This window comes from Neolamprologus multifasciatus, chromosome 2 (assembly GCF_963576455.1).
Source record: "Neolamprologus multifasciatus chromosome 2, fNeoMul1.2, whole genome shotgun sequence".
In the NCBI taxonomy this organism is placed as follows: domain Eukaryota; kingdom Metazoa; phylum Chordata; class Actinopteri; order Cichliformes; family Cichlidae; genus Neolamprologus; species Neolamprologus multifasciatus.
Window position 1 is genome coordinate 35,422,451 of NC_140440.1, and position 22,454 is coordinate 35,444,904.

Genomic DNA, 22,454 nt, shown 5'->3' on the forward strand with positions numbered 1-22,454 from the left:
TGCACTTGTGTCCATGACTTTTCCCCAGACATTAGCTTTATTTGAAGAAAAATAAGGAGAAATATTATTTTTTAGATTTTACAGCAATACAAAAGCCAAACTGTTAAATACAGAAGCTGCTGTCAAATAGCTACAAACTACAAGATTCATGGTTCTGTACGGTGACGTAGGAAGAAATTTCATCACTCGGCAAATGTGAATAAGAGGCAACCTCAGGCATTGTTTATTGGACAGAGGGCTAAACAGAGCCTTCAAATTTTAACCATAATGCAGTGCTGCTGAAAATAGATGTTACAAAATACTCCCAGCAACTGACTGCAAATAAATTCATTGCAATTTGATGGCTGACAGTATCTTTGTGTCCAACAGGTGAGTGCGGGTGTAGTGAGGTGGAGGCAGCGCAGGTTGTCAAATCAAATTACGGACTCTAAAATTGGATTGGAAAAACTAACCCCAACACCAATTCTCAGCAGAGGTGAAATTCCAGCTCCACAAAAAAATACTAAGAGACCAATGCATATCTAATGACTAATGCATAATGTATATTATAGTCCAATCAAGCGCTCGCGCTTATAACGACTCCACTGCTTAATCAAAGTGCAGAAAATACGACTTTCTCTACAGAATGTTTAAATAAAGCCATTTCCTTATAAAAACGTGCCAATTTTTAACTGATAAAGGAAAACGTGTTCGTTGTTCACTACAAACCACATGAAACTGTCGCAAACAAAGCAAAGCAAAAACAGTCAAACTGCAACACTCTTATGTACTGATGCTGCAAAGATTTTTCCTTTTAATAAACGGCTTCTTTTATCTAATATCTATAAGACTACGAAGTGTTGATCATGCGCTGACCCATAATAACGTAAGAATCACAGTTCAATATTTTCATTCTAGCTATGAATTACTGTTATTGTAGCCCTGCGAGCACACAAGTGAGAGCAAAGACTCAACAAAAGCTGCTATTGTTGCTAATATGTTTGTAATAAAAATGATAAAACCCATGCTTTAATTCGCTCATCCCAACAAGTCATCCACGCTGAGAGTAACTGGATAATACTGCTGACATAATAAACCAACAAATTACTGCTGCTCTCTCATGACTCCAACAAGCTTTGCTCAGCAAGTACAGCTAAATGCCTAATTTCAATTCCCCAAATGAGTTTCATCGCTGGATTTGAAAAGGCTCAATGCTGCTGTTGTGTCTTTTAAGAAAATATTGCATGATTAGACTGCGCTATGAAGCAAAGATGCCACACAGGCGCACATCGGGGGGGTTAAAGAGCCATAAACCCACAATATGACAAGTGGCAATGACTGAGAAACAGAAAGAGACGCGGTGAAGCACAGTGGACATCAGCGTTTATCTCACTAAAAGAGGTCTTTCTGAAGACTGCAGTGATAGGCATATTACTTATAGTAAACAACTTCAATGTCTACTTCCTTATCTCGAGCTATTTTATACAAATAGAGCAGAGGCCCTTGTGTTTGTGTCAATGTTGTCAAGGAGGAACATCCGTTCCTGGACAGGAGCATGGCTCTTCCCCTCCTTATCGGGTTGAGAGAGGTGACAGACAAGAACAGATTACTCCGGCATCTCGGGGTGGGGTGAGAGGGATGGGAGATAAAAAGCATGAAGGAGAGAAAAAGAGATCACAAACAGAGTTGAAACCTGACCACATCAATATTATCAAGGCATTCTCAATAATGCGATGGGGACGGGGGCCTCTATCGGATGCTTGGAAAGTATCGTGTGTCTCTAAAGCTGCTTGGTAAGGAAATCAATGAAGACTCTCTTCCACACTTTCTTTGGAGGTTCCTGAAATTTATAATTTAGTGGTTTGCATTGTTGGATGAAATTGTGCAAAAGCTCCAAACTCACAATGCAGTTTCCTGCAGTGCTTTCCCACATACACATGTGATTCTGAGTTTTATGCTGAGATGATAGCGGTGGATGCGTCTGTACACCACCGAGCAAAACAAGCTTCAACTTAAAGAGCTGCAGAATCTTTGCTACATCGGCTTCAGCTCTGGTGAGCAACAACAGGCAAATGATTTAGTTGTTGCTTCCTCCCAATGCTTTTGGGATCTGCCTCTTCTCCCCTTGACTGCTAGCTCCTTAATTACTGCAACACAAAACAATATCTGCTGTCCAATAAATATCAGACTTCTGAGGAGCCTGAAATAAATCAGAAACCATAATGCTGGCAAACATTTACAGCTGCAGAACAATTCCACATCAAAGTTACCCAGGTCTGCTGCTGTAATGGTCCACGTGCCCAGTTCTTACTGAAACTAACATTTTTCCTGTGTATTGACTGATGACAACTCTATGGAGGAAAAATTAAAAGCACTAGACAACAAGTTTGGGCAAATTATACATTTTAGCTGGAAGGGTGCTGACCCCGTGAAGCGGCCTTGGATTGGGGTAGAAAGTGGATAAACGGATGGATTTATGGATGGCTGGGAATAAATACAACAATCAAGTTGTTCCCCTTCCTTCTCTGCCATACACCACTCAGAAGAAGTCTTTCTTTGGCAAAACATCAAATGCACTGTGTTACTTTGGAAGTTAACGCACAATCGATTATTCAGAATCTCTTTAATCATCACAACTGAAAACATCCTCAGCTGAAATATTGCTGGAAGCAGAAGAAGTGCTGCAGGCCTGACAGGATGCAGCAGTGAACTGATTGTAGACTTTAATGATTTAACAACAGCTGCTGCTAATCTGTAGGAATGATGATCTCTGAAAGACAGGAAGTCACTTTAATGAACATATCTACAGAGAAAGCCAAAATCGTTCTGTCCACAGTGTGGATTTGCCCAATTACAGAGAAGCAGATTATTTTCCTGCATTTCTGTCACACCTGGGACAAAAAACACGAGCTGGGAAATCTGTGAGACTAACATTAGGAATGGAAGCAGGGCTGCGTCTTCGTTTTCATTTCTTGGCCTATTAATCTGAACATGCACAATGAATCACTGACGCGATATATAATGTAAAACTCTATTGCCAGCTTATTAATTTAAACATGAACAATGAACCAGCGAAGCACTACGTTAAAGTGTATAAAGGCTGACGCATGGCATACGCAATGTTTGTGAGGTGCATTTCATTCCAGATACCTCTCTGGCGTTTAGACGGCGCCCGTCAAAAAACACCAAGTCCTAGATCTCATTACTGAGCGGAAGAAATGGTTTCTCATTTTAATGTGCAAATGATGTACAGCGCCTATTCCAGTGTCCTGGAGGGGGTATGAGCGACAGCGCCGGAGACTATGAATCTGGAATATTTTAAGCTGGCCGAGCTGTCACGTCATTAAATACTGATTTGCGAGGAGGTAATCTAACGGTACAGATGTGAAGAAACGCAGTAATACAAGAACATCAATCTCAAGGAGCGAGATGTAATAGGCAATTTGCTCATTTCAAGTTGTGCAAAAGAAAAATGTGAAAATGGTATTAAATCCTCCGGGATCGGTGCCACCAATTTATGTGCTACACAAAGTTAAGTGCTTAAATAACAAACTACTTGAACCAGATGAACTATGCTTCACCCTACATGCGTTTTCTCTACGCACAACGAGGCTTCATTACAACATCTTTTTACTTTTGTTCTCATATTTCCACAAATAGCGGGCAGTCATATAATTATTTCCTCTTTTTAATTTAGGATATATGCAGTTTTACATGGAATGAAGCTTTGACATGATGGGTTTGCATTTACTCAGTTAAAGTTATCATGTTATGTAGGGATGCAACGATACCAATTTTTTTCAAACCGATACGATACCGATACTTGGATGTGAGTACTTGAGTACAAAAAACGATACTTCTACCACCCACCCACCCACACACACCCACACACACAATTAATTGGAAGACAGGTTTTATTTTATTCTCTGCCGATAAAAAATAAAATCTTAATAAAAATGACCACAAAAAAAATTCTCCACATTGTAATTTAACAAAATATCACTGAACTATTGGCACTGTCTCGAGCTTTCAGAATAATAAATAAACACTTCTGTTTGGAATAAAATAAATACAAATTGGGTTTGAGAATAAAATAAACTTTTAAATTATTGCAGAGTGTCCATATTGTAAACAAACAAACAAAATAATTATTATTAAATAATTAATAAAATATAAAAAATTATAAAATAAATAATAAATAAAATAATAATTGGCCCCCTAGTGGCCAATCTAAAAAACTACAACAGAAATGACAAGCCACCCTCTGATTAATGAAATAAGTTGGTATCGGTTCATGGTATCGGTTAACTTTGACGAGTATGAGTACACACACATTTTACAGTATCGGCCCCGATACCCGATACCAGTATCGGTATCGGTGCATCCCTAATGTTATGCAGTTAAGACTGTTGCAAGTGGTGAGAGATCAGTGTGAGCTTCTCTGTACAACTCTCTGTTTTAATAAAGAATCAGAGCTCTACTTTGAGCTCACACTCGTGAATCAGCCACGGTGTCTAATGGTGAACTTGCGTGTCACAGCTCAACTGTTGTCACAGTGCCAGATTTTGATATCTGGGAAACCTTATACTTGATGCCATTTTTGATAGCACATGTGGAATGACAAAAAAATTAAGTATTATTTATTCATTCTTTTTAACAATTAAAACAATCAAACAATAACATTGGTGCAGAAACGGTGGCACTATTTTTAAGTCATCTGAGGCAAAAAATAAAGAGATACACTCATAACTGTGAGGCATCTGCAGCAGTATTATTATTAGCAACATTATGGCAGTGCGTAACAACAGGAAAGGACGGTGTTTCAGGCTGAGGCAGTGCTGCTCGTATGACTTGGCACTACAGTTCCTTGCTGAGCAATCAGAGTTGATATGATACACACTGCACACATCTGTTGTCACATCTGGGACTTTAAGAGAAACACTTTTTGGACACAAATAATTATGTTATCCTGTTAAATTATGATAATGGCCTTTTTATAAGCTTAGACAAATCACCGCTTACTTGCCTCCGAGCTACACAAAATGCTGCTGCTGCCCAACTATCAACACCTCTTAAGCTCACATTAGTTCTACTTTATATTCTTCACAGTAGCACCCAGTAGATTTTAGGATTTACTTTACAATTCCTGTAGTTAAATACAGAGTACCACAGGGACAAGTTCCAAGTTATTTGTCTCAGCTTCCTATTAAACTCACTCAGGCTCACAACGTGTTGGTTGTGACCGGGAGGCGGGAGGGGGGGGGGGGGGGGGGGGCAGCTCTTCAGAGTTTACTCTAACTTTTAGGGGTGGGGGAAAAAATGGATACTGTGTAGCATGGTGATATTTAGTTTGCTAATAATGTATGGATACAGGGACAGCAGAAATCGATATTTTGTTACAAAAAGGTTTTTGTGCTCTGACTTCAGAGCATGTTGATCCTTTTTCTGAGCAAGAATCCTGACATTCCTTCACTGTCCAAATGTGTTTAACTTGTTTTTGGCAGCAATAAACATGACAGTTTACTTATTTTAATTTAAGACATGTTTTATTTTAATTAAGTTTAAAACTTTTTTATTTAATGTAAAATTATATTTTGTTTTAATTTACTTTCAAATTCTTCAGTTGCTGAAGGGGCTGCATAGTTTTCATAAACTGCATAGTTCAGAATAGCTATAATTGTACCAGATGGTTGATTCAGTTAAGTTGGACTAGACTGTAATACAAACCGTTCAGTTTGTCAACAATCAAACTGAAATGAGAGAAAGACTGAGTGTGAGACTTTGATATTAGAGAAAATGAATATTGATAAAGTTTACCTTTATGTACAGAATCTGAATATCGCAAAATATTTTTAAAAATTGCAATAATATCGTATCGTGCGTTAAGTATTGTGATAATATCGTATCGTGGGATGTGTGGTGATTCCCACCTCTACTAACTTTGGTTAGCCGACTCTGTGGACTCCTTCAAAAAGCAGTTCACTGCTTTCATATTTAAGGTCTTTTTTTGAGATACTTCTTGAGTCACTGTTTTCAGTCTTCTTTCCTTTAGTGTATTTTTATGGGGTTTATTCCTGCTAACTTTTTTTAGCTTTCCATTTAATTTCTAATATTCTTAATTTGTTATTATGTTGACTGTACATCACTTTGTAACAATATATCCCTTCAGAGTGCTTTACAAATAATCTTTACTTACTGATTAATGTTACAGATGGGCATGCTCCAACATTAGTGTTATTGTTTTATTAATTAGCCACAGCCGCTAGCTGCTACCTTTATGATAACTCAACAGATGGCTAATGTAACATTCTGCATGTCTGGCATAAACGAGTATTTGTCCCCTTGCTCAATAGACGCCTTAATGCAAAGTAAGAACCACTAAATCCAAGCAACATGTTCTGCATGTCGCCAGACTCCACAGATTTCCTTTGAAAGCGACAGAAAGTGTCCAGGCAGTTTAGAGTTCTTGGAGTAGCTGGGAAACAGGATGTTGTTCCGGTTGACCACACTCAGTGACGCTGCGGCCTGGTCTGTGTCTGTTTTTCTTTTGTTTTTCCTGAGAGTCTGTGTTTGGGTGTCCAACACTTCTGGTAAAAATCATCAGGGTGACAGAGATGAATGTGACACATACTGTAAGGCACCAGTGAGAGCAGTCACAGATCACGTCCTCCTAAACAGGCCTCGGGTCAGACCAGAAATGCGCCACCCTGACTCTGTAACAGCGCTCTCGCTCTTCTTCTTATTTAATCTTTTTATTTAATCTTTGGTAAGCATGCACTGAAAATACCAATACTTTTAATCAGACTTTAGATCAGCTGTTTTTGACGTGATGATAGCTGGGACAGGCTGCGATGACCTGAGTGAATAAGCGGTAAAGAAAACAGACGAATGAATGGTAACAATTAAAAACTATTACAGTGTTTGCCTGCCTGATTACAATGAAAATAAGTGAGACGTTTTGTGAGACGTAATTGGGGGGAAGTCCTGGAGCGCTTTCACGACAGCTTAGTACAAAGCGTACGTGTCGTTATATATTAAAAATGAAATTCAAGCGGTGTTTAACTTTCCTGTGACCTAATCTACTTCACATTACTGCGCTCAAGCAGAAATGTCAAAGCATTTAATGTATATATTATTATGGACATTGATGAAGTAAGACACCCAGATTCATGTACATTTTAAATGAACTCTCTCATTCATTAATAATCGTGTCAAAATGTTACTGATGAGCAATTTGTATAACTTTGATCTCTCCTGCAGAGGCTGTACGTTCACCTGGAAACAATCACGTACGTGGAGAAACAACAGTAGTTGATCTAAACTCAACATCAAAGGTAAGTCCATGAGGTGAGACAGCTGAAATAAAACACGACTTTAGACAAAAGCTGAAGAGCTTTAATTTATACCACAGAGGAAACATTCAACACTACAGCTTCTTACCGTCTCGCACTGGTTCACAGACAGACCAGAGGAGAACAGACCCATTAATGAGTTTTCTCTGTAATGCACCCATTCCAGGAAAAATGGCCACACAAGAAATTAGGAGCTTAGAGCAGGTAGCTAAGCATCACTCTCATTACTATATCCTTAAAATGAGGAGTCAACATTTATGAATTTGTTTCTGACTTCATCTAGGTATGTTGTTACAGCATCAGACCTTAGGGTCGTGTCCAAATTCATGGGCTGCATCCTCCTGAGGACCCGACCTTCGCGGTCTACGTGGGCCGGCTCCTCAGAAGGTCGGGTAGGCTGGAAGTAAACGGCTGTGAAATTGGACGGTCTCGCCTTCTGATTAGCGTCACCGCTGTCTCGGTGGAGTTTAATAAACTCGGTCTGCTCCTTGCTGTCTAAAATATAACAGGACACTGGAGTAAACTCTCGACTGATGTAAAAATAATGTGCCGGGAGTTGTGCCGTTCTCGGCGGCTTCAGTGACCCTCGAGCTCCCTGCTTGCTGTCGAGCTGGTGGGTAGCAGATGCTCCGAAAACGTCGAAGCACTTTTGCAAATATGCGATATCTTGATAAACCGAGCAGATATTTGATGTTTACACAGCTACTTTCTCGCCTGAAAATATGTTAAAAGTTTATTTTGTGACCCAGAAAGATTAGTCAGAGTAATTTTAAAACTTAGTAGCGGCCGCCATTATTGGAAACTGGAGTTTGGCTGGGCCGCGCTATGCATTCTGGGATATGGTGGGCCACGAAGGACACACCCGACCCATCCTTCAAATTCGGGGAAAAGGAGGACGCATTTGTCGGCTGCATTCGGAGGAGTCTACGAATTTGGACAGCCTTCGGCGCGTCGCTGTGACGTAATCGGTCTACAAATGCGGCCTCAGGAGGAAGCAGCCATGAATTTGGACACGAACATTATATGCAGCCTTTACAAAGCAAAGGATCTAACAGGTCCAAAAGTTGGTTGATTAAAGCCAAAAACAATGTAAAACAATGTAAAAGTATTAAACACTTACGTGCTCGGAGAATACAGCTATGATGATCTGCCACCATGTAAACAAAATTAAGCTGAAATTGAATTCAACTTTTCAGTTAAGTTTAAATTTTAAGTGCATGAATTAACAATTGTGGTTCAGAAAGGTGGGCCTTGGCTCTCCGCTCTAAATTAAAATGACATCTGAACATTGCTAAGTCAACAATCTGCTCTTGTAAAGGGAGGTTAACTCTGACACTCCCAGCTCTGTTTGCCACGGCCAACTAACTGAAACAAAAAAAGTAGGTGCCACTAATCGGCACATGAAAATATGTTAAAATGCAATCATGCAGAGCAATTGTCAGAATTTAAATTGTTCAAAGGAAACGTGTCTTTCACATACTGCAAATCTATGTTTTGAAATTCTACAACTTCAAGAAACGCTAACATTAATTAAAAAAAGAAAACGTCATCTTGGTGGTTTCTGAGTTGGCTCACTCCCCTCCAATATGTATGAAAGTGTCTCTAATGACTAAACCATGATGCCAAATCAAAAGAAAGCAAAAACCAAGGATCAGTGAAAAATGCTGCCAACTGAGGATGGATCAGATGGCAACTTGGACAAGAGGGGAAGAAAAATGAAATGGTAAGCCTCCAGTTTTAGGGGAAAAACTATGCATAAAATCCCAATTGTACTACAGCCTGTAGTTCAAAGCTGGTTACATCTGATGAGAAACTGAACAGCTGTGCAGTATAATTGATCCCACATGTGATGTCAAGCACACAGTCTAAGGCAAAACCCCCCAAAAACATCTCTGTGCTCAGTCACTGGAGGTTGGTGCTGCTGCAGACAACAGGCAGTGGTAAGCCTGGCATTCCTGGATGTACTATGAAACCTATTGACGTGCAACTTGATAACGCTCTTGGTGATTCAATTAAAAATCTGAACCTCCTTCCGCTACTCACTGCACAAGAAGAGAAGTGGAAGATATTATTTTGAAAATTAAATTGTTAAAACTGCTACAATCAATCCGATGGCCTCTATCACGGCCGTCTGAGACCTTCCTTTCAGAATGCAAACACTTTCGCCTCTTTGTATTTGCCGTTCAGCCCTTTAACACTCTTGTAAACATCATCTCAACACAGAAGAGGGTTAAAAAGAAAGAACATACTCGATACTGGTGTTTACTGCCCTTCAAATAAAGCTTTCCCCTCTAACCCCGATTTATCTTTACTGCACAGACACACAATTAGCTATGGATCTTATTTATTGTTCTGAAACACAAGCTTAGAGGTGCCCCCACCCCTCCCTTCTTTAAGGTAAACTGTAGCATGACAGCAGAGGAAAACGTAAAACAAAGGTAGCGTCAAGAGAAATCTGCAGCCTTTTTTCCACCCTCATGTTTCACAGGCAGAAATCTCAAGAGTGACCAAGTGTGAAGTTCAGAGGCCTTATTAATCTCCTCAGTTGTGTCAGTGCTCACGTCTTTCATCATCCCAAGAGGATAAGCAGGAGAAAAGGATACCCTAAGTAAAGATTTATGTGAGTGTTTATATAGAGCAAATATACAGTATATATTAATACATTTGAAAAGCTTAAAGAAAACTTGATAACATGCCAGGCAGCCAGAGGTAGACCTCGAGAGGATGTGAGTTAGGGAAGAGATTATGCTATAGATGAAACATAAAAACCAAACCTATAAAACATGTCTTCTCACGGTAGTACAGTTTTAATAGGTGAATATTAAAACATAACACACTGTGATACATTAAGTGAATGCGCTGACCGCTATCCAAGCACCCCAAAGCTTCGGCACTGATACTTTGCAGTCAGCCTGTGCCCAGTTTGGAGCCTTTAGTTCGTTGTTTAAAAAGTAGTCATTATGCAGCCAAACCCTCGTTTAGTACAAGAGATATAAACTGAATGTAGTTATTGATGCCTGAAGGACAGCTTGACAACTCTGAGAAAGAAAAACAAGTTGAAGCGTTTCATATAATCCCTTTTCTTTCTTCTTTGAAGTTTAAACTGTCAGAACTAGAGACCAGGGCCTGAGAAAAAAAACACAAAAAGAGTTGTATGACTGTGCGGTAACAGTGCTTTAGGTCCCCATCGCTTGTTATGCCATTCTTGGAAGGAAAATGTGTTTGATGGTCGTGGCTACTCAACAGCTGGAACAGTCCTGAAGCAAACTGTAAAACAATTACAAGCCTCTGACAGAGTGTTTGTCTCCATCAGTTCAGCCTAAAGACAAAGAAAATGTCCACTGAGTTATCTTAAAGAGTCAGTTTTATATAGTTTCATTGGCATTTGTAAAATCTTTATAATTACATAAAGTCACTAAGAAAAAATTGTTCAGGCACAATTATTTCATAACTTGTTGACAGCGAATGCTTTTAACAACTACAAGTATTTGTATGATCGATTTCATTCAAACCAAACCATGTGATAACCCGTCTACTTACATCAATTTAAATTTGATGGCAAGATTTGTTGGCAAATAATTTGTTGTCGCCATGGCAATTATTGCTCGCACTCAGTCACTTACTCATTAGTGTAAGTCAGGTGATTCTAAATGTGACTGTTATTGGCCACATGGATAGCTTGTTATTCTGGCTCCATATAAAGAAACACCAAATCACCGATAGTCAACAGAGAGCTGTGTGTAAGAAGATATCAAAGAGGCAGAGAAGGCCATTGGGTATTCAACACTGTTCTTGTTACATTTTGTTAAATGTAAACGCTAAACTTTATTGAGTCACATTTGGTCGTTGACCTGAAATTTTCAATCAGAATGAAAAAAATTTGCCCTTTAAAAAAATGTTACCTTTAGGAGAAAATATAAGAAAAAACTATTTTTTTATGTGTACATTGTCAACAATAAACCTTGAAACAAAAAAATATGGTGTTTTCTCTGCTGTTGCTAGGTAGAATAGTAGGCAAAGAAAAAGGTGTGAAACAAATCTTTAAGATTGACAGATAACAATTTACTGTGAAGCTGAACTCCAGTGACACTGGACTCAGAATCCTGGTACCTGTGAGCAAAAGCATTTGTTTGACACATCTACAAACAATGGCATTAGACAAACTCTGGGAGCTGTAGCAAGTTTCACATGGAAACTCTGCCTGGCAAAGTCGCTTATGTATATAAAACAGAAGCATAATTACTTCCTGAAGATCAATCAAAAAAAATTATACGGACTGCAAGAAACGATGGCCCGCAGTTCAAGGAAGGCAGAAAGGAAGTAAAGTCAAGAGGAGTGTAGAAACTTTAGTCAGAGTTTGGAAAGCATTAATTACTTGGATTTTGAGGCTAAGGACACAATAGTGCAAAAATGTCTTTATCAGCAGTTCCAGCTCATACCCATGAGACCTCAGGCTACTTCTGCCAGCAAAAACATCTGCTAAATCTATGAGTATAGCCTGAAATATGTCCAAATAGACCAGAATTTCTGCAGAAAGAAAGTGGCCTGGATTTAGCACAGTCAGCTGCACAAGAATGAGTAAAGACCTGGGATAAGGTGAAAGAAATGTGAATCTTTGTGACATGACTATCCCAGGAACAAATTAACTTTAGCGTTGTTAATGACAGCATGGACCTGTAAAGATTTATGGTCCAGCAAATATGTCCATCTGTGTGGACATTTTTGTTCGGATAGCAAACAGAGTGGTTTTCACCCTCTGCAGACATGCACCCGTGCAATCCTCCAAAATCCTAACTGCATCAGTGCATGTAGGTGACCTGTACACCTCCAAATGCTGACCTGTTGACAGGTGGGCCAAATAGGGAAGTGAGTGACAATGGAATTCGCTGGAAACTGAAGAACCGGTACAGAAGATGTACCTTACATCAGATTACTTCCCTTATAAGCTCATTCTTTGGTAACGGTGATTGCATCAAGATCCCCACAAAGGTTCCAGTGTCTATAAAACCAAGTGACCAGAGATTAAAAGCAAATTAAATCTAGTTTTACACCAGCCCAAAAGGGATATTCATCTTCAGCTGGAACTGAACCAGCAACCTTTTGCTTTTTAAGTAAATGTGTAATCCACTACAATATGGAGCCCCCAAAGTACTGCAACCTGTCCTTAAGATATTTTCACAATTAAAAGGCACAATGAATACGTGTTTTAGTTCATTTAATTGAAAAGAGAATATTGCACTCATAAATACACATTGATTAGTGTGTAATTCCATGTTCCAACAACGTGATGTTCTCACAAACTGAGAACTAATCCACTGACAATACACAGGAGCAGGCACTGGTTTGTGGAAGCCCCAGTGTTGCCCTGTCATAATGAATAGGATTTTGCACTTGAAATGGGAGGGGACAAGATTCAGTTGGCTTTAATCTACTGAAATAGGGCTGCCACGATTAGTCGACTAGTCACGATTACGTCGACTATCAAAATCGTCGACGACTGATTTAATAGTCGATGTGTCGTTTGAAGCTTTGTAAGATCACAAAAGACGCAGGAATAAGTAGTAGGATTTAAGAGTGTAATAACGGACTGAAACAGAAGATGGCAGCACTGCATGTACAAGGATGCCAGCTGCTGTTAAACCCCGAAGAAGAAGAAGAAGCTGTGTCCCAGAATTCATAGCGCAGCCCAGCGCAGCCCAGCTCAGTTTCCAACAATGGCGGCAGCTAGTTAGTTTTAATATTACTCTTATTATTCTTTCTGGGTCACAAAATAAACGTTTAACATATTTTCAGGCGAGAATGTAGCTGTGTAAACCTCAAATATCTGCTCAGTTTATCAAGACACCACATATTTTCAAAAGCGCTCCGACGTTTTCGGAGACGTCTGTTACCCACTAGCTCGATAGTTAGCCGGGGGCTAGGCTAACTAGAGCTGTGAGAACACCGGACTCCCGGCTAATAGTTTACAAATCCACCGCCGTCTTTCACTACTCAGGTTAAACATGATATATAAGTCAGTTAGATAACTTAAAAATGTTATTGTTTGGCTTTTTTTAGTATTTTATTTGTTCCTGAGTAAATCGGTTTGGCTGAGATTAAAGTTATAGTTTTTACACAGCTGAATAAGCAGACAGCTGATTATCAGAAGTGTGAGATGCTGGAGAATTTACTCCGGTGTCCTGTTATATTTTAGATAGCAAGGAGTTTATTAAACTTCACCGAAACAATCTGCAAATGTCATTAACATTTAATAAACTATCATCTTGTCTTTATTTTTAGTTAGCACATACCTTAAACACTTCAAGCTGTAAGCTAATGATAGTTATATAAGAGCAGATGCTGCTGGTGCAATAAGCTGTACGTTTTACATCCAATGGATGATGATCTGATTAGTCGACTAATCGCAAAAATAATCGGTGACTAGTCGACTATCAAAATAATCGTTTGTGGCAGCCCTATACTGAAATCTAGTTGTGTTATTTATACACTGAACCATTAAACATTGTAAATTGTATTCTTAATTGTAATTCTGGAGTTCTGGTTTTCCATCATTTTCATGCAAAGAGGAGTTTTGATATCACAGTTCCACCAGATCTTTATGCCATACTTGGCTGGTTTAGCAGAGATGCATTCCCTGAAACTGCACCTGCTTCTGAAATCGACCAACTGTTCATCAGCACAGAGAAGTAGTAGGGAGATAGTAATTGGATAACTTGGCTACAAATATCTCAGAAAGCAGCACAGTTGTCTGCGGCATGTAGTTCAGGATCTCTTTGAATCTTGTTGAAGCTCTGTTATGTCTGCCATGGTCTACTTCAAAACATTACAACACAGTTTACACACAATGTCCAAAAAACCTAGATACGGTTAAGGAATTATAAATAGCCAGATAACCTATCACTGTCCTCATGGAAATGTGCATGAACAACTCTGCTACCCCCAACAGTTTATGCAGATATAAGTAAGTAAGTTTAATATGGATATGATTTCATAAGATAATGGCCTAGCAGCAGACAGAAACAACCCACAAAACAGTTTGTACCCATTTAGATTTAAATAGTGCTGAGATGTTATTGTTACACAGAAATACAGCCTTTTCAGAATTACTGCAGCCCTTATCACAGCAATGACAAGAGCATAGATAAGCACAGGCGGAGACAGATTGTCTTTAAAAAAAGGCTGAGAAACTGCATTTTCATTCATATTAAGAAATGAATTGATAAGACGTATTTTTAGGATCTTTAAGCACCTGCTCCCTGGTCTGCACGACTGCCATAGCCAGCGCCAACCCCAGATTGGAATAGAATCTCTGGAAAACAAGGTTCAGGCCCTGGATTTAGCCCCGTCCGCCTACTGACTGCTGAGTCGTTGTCATCTCCCCGTGCTGCTGACTACTGCAGCAGGTGACAGCATCTTATCAGCAGCTGCCAATTACAACATGGGAATCTTATCAGCAGTAGCCAATTAGAACCAGGGGACTTGCTGTGAGGAAATGTCAACAGCTCAGTGAACTTGCCAGGGCTCTTATCTGGCCACGCCTCTTCATCCAGGCAGCTTTCTTTGAGCTTGTCACAGTAACGACTGCCAGTGCAATGTTGTGACAAGAAGGGCTGGAGGAATAGCAGGGTTTCAAAAGAGCAAGCCTCCCAGAAAGACTCCACACTTCCTGAAAGCTGCAATATTTTAGTAGGCTTCTGACAGATGATGACTGGAAAGCTTCAGGATTCGTTCACCTTTACCTGGGTGGGTGTCCACGCTGAATACTTAAGCTAAAGGAATATATAAAACATTTTTGGAATGTAACTCTGCGCATGTGGTCACAGCTCGGTAAAGTTTGAATACAGCCAAGGAATAGAATAATCTACCTGACATAATGCCAGAAAAAAATTCTTAAAATTGTAAGGGTAAACAAATAAAAACAAATGAAAAAAAAAAACCCCAAATAAAAAAAACCCCAATGCTAACCCCCCCATTAAAGCCTGCATTGAAACCTCAGTTTTTGAACTGTGCAGTAATGGTGCTTCTACACCTCTATCAAAAAGTAATTGAAATACAACTGGGTTGTGGAACACACTGGCTTTAGATCAATTACTGTGTAAGATTAGAAAGAAGACGTAGGGAAGGGGAAAAGTCAGAAACTCCAGTGGGGATCGATGAACGACATGCTTCTGCATTTCTGTTCCACAGCTGAGGAGAAGCTGCAACCAGAAAAGATGTTGCAATTTTTGTATTTCTTACATAAAATGATAAAAACATCTAGATATCCAACTGGTATTTCAGAAATATGTTTACACTTTTTAACTTTATAAAGTTTCTAACATGTTGTATGCCGAATTTGCAGTTTTCAATTAAATATATAATTTCACACATTTTCAAATCATTGCAATGTTTTTTCTAATTGACATTTTTACACAGTATCCAATTTTCTGAAACCACTTTAAAAGTTTCTTTTTGCATGGTGAATTTGTGGTTTCTTATAATTTCACACCATGGTTACTAGGGGTGCAACAATACATGTATTGATATTGAACCGTTCGATGCAGTGCTTTCGGTTCGGTACGCATATGTAATACAAAATGTTTAATTTATTTTATCAACTTTCCTTCTGACGATGCTGTCTGTGTTGAGAGCTCAGTGAATCTGCGCTCGACAGTGCAGCCTAGACTGCACTGTCGAGCGCAGATCCACTGAGCGCAGGGCAAGCTAGCGAGACAGAAGCTAAGCTCTCCTTGCAACATGGCAAATTGAACCTCCGCCACCCTCATTCAGATCTGGCGTTTGGAACTATTTTGGTTTTCATGTGACGTATGACCCTGAAGGTAAGCGCGTCATGGACTAAAGTAAAACAGTATGTCGGATGTGCCAGCAATGCTCAATTACATTGGTAGGAACTAGTGCGTTAGCGCAGTTAGCTCGTTAACTGTTGACACCGTCCAGCCCCACGCACGGGGCGATCCGCGGTAGCTCGTTAACGGAGATTTGCCGTGTTGTGGCGTTAACGTCATTTCAGATTAACGCCGACAGTACTAGTGGGAACACAACGAATATGACTGCACATTTACTCCGACATCATCCTAGTGCAAAGACAAGTGGAAGCAGACAAAAACAACAAGCAAGCATGCTACAAACTTTACCCGAGTCATTTAGACAGCCGTTAGCACATGATTCTCCTTATGGGGACCTGATATGTTTAATATGCTGCTGAGAATATAGCCCAGAAGAAGCGTATAGTAGAGCTTTTATTTTGGAAAGAGACATTTCTCTGGAATAAACTCTCTTTTCCAAAGATGAGGGATTTCTCCATCAGATAGATTTATTATTTTATTACTTTGTTTCAGCAACAGTAAATTTAAAAACTGTACTTTTGAGTTAAAATATATATTTATAATTTTAATAAATGACAAATTAAAAAGGCATGAACATTTTTTTGTATCGAAAAAATATCGAACCGTGACACCAAAGTATCGAACCGAACCGTGAATCTTGTGTATCGTTGCACCCCTAATGGTTACAATAACCGAGTGCTCCAATTACAACATTACAAAAGAATATAAATGTTTTTTGGACTTTTCATTTTTTTAAATATAGTAAAAATGTCAATCGTATTGACTGTAGAAAATGGTTATTCAAAACAATAATTGAAAGCTATGCAAACTACATTATACACTTGATTACTTCAGTATATAATGAAAAATATGTTGCAGGCTGAACATTTGCTCGCCTTTGTAAAGAAAGATTTAAAAAAGAAAAAGCTATCTTACATGTGTAAATGTAAGTACAATGGACCCTCTTTTGAATTACTCAAGGACAGATACTCAGGCTGGTGCTGATAAACGAAACAAAGGCCAACACTACATGATCAATACCGAAACAAATGAAAGGACATGGATGTTTTTACTATCACTCTAACAGCTGGAGGTATAGACATTTTCCTGTTGTATGTCATCAACTGCATCACTGGTCGTGAAACTTAATGGGAGACACATATTAGTACGGATGGGTTTTTAAGACCATATATAAAAGATTCTAGCAGACAGTGACCTCCACAGAGACGCGAAGCATTCAATAAATCATGGTCTGATGCGTTCTTTAGTAAAGCTCGGTGGATGGAGGTCATTGGCGTTATTTCAATAGATCATCTTTTTTCTAATGGAAGCATGGTTGACTAGAGCCATGAGAGATACCTTCCCTCGCAGAAGCCCGTAGCTCATGGCAGACAAAAAACCTGAGCTGCCTTAGTAAACCCCTTTAACTGGCTTGGAATAGCAACAACGCTGCAACAAAGACATTTTCAGCACCATATTGTGGTACGGCATTACTGAACACAATGCCACTGCATACTCATAGCTGATCCCCAATATAAAGGTTTAAAAGGAAAGCAAGGACAAACCATGTTTCTGTCTGCAGTGAACCCACTTTTTCTATCAGGTCGTGTTTTCATGCATGTATATTTTAAACAAACTCGTTGTGAAGAGAATACAGCTGACGTTTCTTTATCTGAAATCACGTCATTTTGACTGTGTGCATGCAGTGTCTCCACATCTCCTTCAGCCAATTGAAACTTGACAAATGACTAGGGGTGGGGGGAAAAATGGATACTGTGTAGTATCATGATATTTTGTTTGCTAATAATGTATCGATACAGGGACAGCAGAAATCGATATTTTGTTACAAAAATTTTTTTTTTTTCTGAGCAAGAATCCTGACATTCCTTCACTGTCCAAATGTGTTTAACTTTTTTTTATGGCAGCAATAAACATGACAGTTTACTTATTTTAATTTAAGACATGTTTTATTTTAATTAAGTTTAAAACTTTATTTAATGTAAAATTATATTTTGTTTTAATTTACTTTCAAATTCTTCAGTTGCTGAAGGGGCTGCATAGTTTTCATAAACTGCATAGTTCAGAATAGCTATAATTGTACCAGATGGTTGATTCAGTTAAGTTGGACTAGACTGTAATACAAACCGTTCAGTTTGTCAACAATCAAACTGAAATGAGAGAAAGACTGAGTGTGAGACTTTGATATTAGAGAAAATGAATATTGATAAAGTTTACCTTTATGTACAGAATCTGAATATCGCAAAATATTTTAAAAAAATTGCAATAATATCGTATCGTGCGTTAAGTATTGTGATAATATCGTATCGTGGGATGTATGGTGATTCCCACCTCTACAAATGACTCAAAACTCTTTTCCGGTCAATGCCATTACAACATAGTTTGGGATTTAACACTACTCATCTGGCATGCTGACTTTAGATTAAACCTATTAACTCCCCACCTGAGGGGGAAGTCAGGCCCAGGAAGAGAACATCAAAAGAGTGTTAATAAAGCCGATGCTGCGTTGATACAATCATCATCATGCTGCAATACCCTACATCTTCCAGAACGCATATGAGAATTGACAGTTCAAAAACAAAGGTTTGATCACAACATGCAATCTGTGAAACTCTAGTCAGACAACAACCATGTTTTTCTCATTTAATTGGTTTAAGAATATAAATTGGCCACATTTCCAATATGAAAATGAAAGTCTTGTATAAATATTAGAGGTGGGAATCACCATACATCCCACGATAAGATATTAATGCAATTTTTTAAAATATTTTGCGATATTCAGATTCTGTACATAAAGGTAAACTTTATCAATATTCATTTTCTCTAATATCAAAGTCTCACACTCAGTCTTTCTCTCATTTCAGTTTGATTGTTGACAAACTGAACGGTTTGTATTACAGTCTAGTCCAACTTAACTGAATCAACCATCTGGTACAATTATAGCTATTCTGAACTATGCAGTTTATGAAAACTATGCAGCCCCTTCAGCAACTGAAGAATTTGAAAGTAAATTAAAACAAAATATAATTTTACATTAAATAAAAAAGTTTTAAACTTAATTCAAATAAAACATGTCTAAAATAAGTAAACTGTCATGTTTATTAAACACATTTGGACAGTGAAGGAATGTCAGGATTCTTGCTCAGAAAAAGGATCAACATGCTCTGAAGTCAGAGCACAAAAACCTTTTTTGTAACAAAATATCGATTTCTGCTGTCCCTGTATCCATACATTATTAGCAAACAAAATATCACCATGCTACACAGTATCCATTTTCCCCCCCACCCCTAATAAATATACAGTAGAGATTGAGCATGCACAAGCTACGCACACAGTACAAAATATATGCAGGTAAAGACAAGCTTATGAACTCTTTAGCATATCATCTAAATCGTCCACCCAGAGGATTATCGCCTCCACGTACTGGGAGAGGAATATGGGATGTAGTGAAAAAAAGAAAGGGAAAAGCAGCAGCGAAACCCTGGGCAGAGAAAGTCATTGTTAAGGAAGGGGGTTGCTTATGATAAGATGTTGAAAGTGCAGAGTATATCTGCCCCTCTTGGATGTCTGGGAGACTTTGTGAGAGAAACAGAAAACGAGACACATCCAGAATTTTAGTCGACTTTCTTCTAATCCATCAGGCTTTTCAGACTGCAGCCCAAAGGTACCTGCATGATGTAATCTTCAGCTTGTGTTGCCAGTTGTTGCTAGAGAGCAGCAAGACTGGTGTCTTTCAGAAACTGAAAAAGGTGACGAATAAATGAATAAACTCAGGTCAAGATCACTTCACAAGTAGAAACTGAAATTTAGCTTTCAAAAGAGAAAAAAAAAATTCAATAAATTTCAAATACTTCTGTAATTACAGCTTTACTCTATTATTATAGAGGCTTGAGTGTTGAATGAAAATTGCGATTGTATAAATTTCAATTAAATCGACCTCACTAAAGTTGCAAAATTCAAACGATTTGATTCTGAATCTATTGCATGAATCTGTTCTTGGTGTAAACACACGCACCCTCATGTAGACACTTAGAAGTTTTTGTAAACACTTGTTTTCCTTACTTTTTTTGAAGCACACTGCATATCCCTTGAGAAGAAGGGTAGTATACAGGTTTTTTCCTTTGCTTACTTACATGCTGTATGTGTTTCTTCAAAGGAGTCGGAACACGTGATCAGCCACAGTGCAGCTCTCCCGTGACATTTTTGTTTTTCAGACTTTGCTCAAACGTAACAAAAAAGACTCTGGACTGTCTGTCAAACAGTAATCCTGCTTTGGATATCTCCTCTCTGATGTTTGACTATGTTGTCTGCACCTGAAAGGTCTTTCAGATAGACTACTTCACTACTGAAAAGCTCTGACATCAATAACTATTCCTAGGTTGTGCGCACACTGGTACAATCATGCAATAATAACAGATGGGTGGCACTTTATGCGTATCGCTGAACAGGCCTCGTGATGAAGCTGCAAGGATGACGGAGTACACAACTCATATTCATGAGTGCTGAAGAAAACAACTGAATAGAAAATAAATTAGCGGTGAACTGATTGTCTTTAGATTTTGAACCAATGTTTAGATAAACACAAAAACAACAGAATCATAAATATGCCATAAACCTCATGTTTCTTATTATATTCTGCGATCCAGCTGATCTGGTTTTTTCCTGCTATACCACAAGCTATGAATCAAAATAAATCCGATAATCCAAGATAATTGGATTGTTACTCAATAATAAGCATCTGTGCTCTGTGGAACAGCAACTGAGCAAATGATTCCCCGCTGGGAATTTTTGTTTTGGACAAAGATGTTTTATTAGCGCTAGTCTGAAAAGGCCACACTTCAGTTGTAAAGCTTGTGTTTACAACTGTAATGAATATAAAACACCAATTTGTTTCGGCCAGTCACAAGCATTGTATGAAAACAGCTGATCCAGATGTTGTGTGAATGGGTTATTGATCCAGTTACATTGGCTTGGTGACCATCGGTTTGTTGGCCTCTCGTCAACCAAACGGTCAGTCCTTCACAGTCTAAACTATATTTTTAAAATGCTCTGATATTTGCTAAGATTCAGGTGCAAAGAGTCCCTTTCTAGCCGAGGAAATGCATAAGATAAATTCGTCATGTTACCTGAATCTCAAATTAGAGAAGCATACACAACCTACATGCTGTTATGAATCAGTCAGATGACAGCTCACATTTAGTCAAATAAATTCGGCTAATTTATAATTGATTAATTACTCCTTTTTTTAGTATTACTTCTGAACTCTCTCAAAAAAAGGTGGCAGGATGACGAAGAAGAGGCAATAATGTCAGGCAGTAAGAGGCAGCTGGTGTCGCTGAGTTAAACTGGCTTCAGGCTTAGAGGGAAAAAGACGAAGGAGAGGAGGGATGGGCGAAAGGCGAGGCGAGGCGAGGCGAGGCAGGGCATTAAGAGAAGAGAAGTGGAGCTGTGGGGCGTCTGTGATGAACAAGCTGCTGTGAGCATGATACCGGTGAAAACAGGGAGTTTCATTCGCACGGAGGCAACAAGACAACAAGGAAAACTATGACGTGTCCAAACTGTATTTTCCATGTTTGCGCCCCTTCTTGTTTTGCTTACGTTCCCAAGAAACTCAAGCTCTGAATGTATGAGCGAAACATACCACTTCCTGTATCATGTTCATCTCCAATTATATGGTGAAGGAACACTGTGGTCTGTGTTCAACAGTCTTCTGGTACCATTTAAAAGAGCTAAAGAAAAAAAACACCAAAGGATTGTGTAAAGCAATTTTGGTTCAGCTGTAATAGAAACAAACCTCATCCACATAGACAGCATAAATAATTCATCTAGTAATCCGACCTTTCTGAGAGAGCAGTTATTCTTTGGTGTTTTAAACAATCTCAGACATGTAGAGATCTGACAATCGCTGGTGGCTTCATGAAAAACACTCTAGATAAAACCTCTCAATTGCTTTTACATTTGTAATTGAACCATCTGAGCCTTTGAATCTCGGGCCGGCCCTCTCTGTTAGAGAAACATGCACTCAACAGGAGGAAATGGCAGCTTCTATTTCAACTAAATTGAGGATGGGGGTTGGAGGGCTGAGATACAGAGGAAGTGCTGGGTAGATAACAGCCTCTTCTGGAGATGTACAACCCTCTTTTCAAAACGGTCGGGACACTGACGCAAACAGCTTTGTAATTTAAAGTCTGTATTATGCTAAATGGTAAAACATACTAAATGTTAGGGGTGGGGAAAAAAATGGATACTGTGTAGCATGGTGATATTTTGTTTGCTAATA

General features: G+C 38.8%; 1 protein-coding gene across 9 annotated transcripts in view; it reads right to left on the reverse strand.

The window, feature by feature from the left end:
- The window catches only part of enox2 (ecto-NOX disulfide-thiol exchanger 2), a 209,557-nt gene that overhangs the window by 79,384 nt on the left and 107,719 nt on the right, over positions 1-22,454 (reverse strand). The window contains exon 1 of one of the 9 annotated variants that reach the window (XM_085130925.1): positions 14,581-15,911. The exons of the other annotated variants lie outside the window; for them this stretch is intronic. The gene's annotated coding sequence lies outside the window, so the exon portion shown is untranslated. Of the gene's footprint in view, positions 1-14,580; positions 15,912-22,454 lie in introns of those variants that run through there. 9 annotated transcript variants of the gene reach the window in all.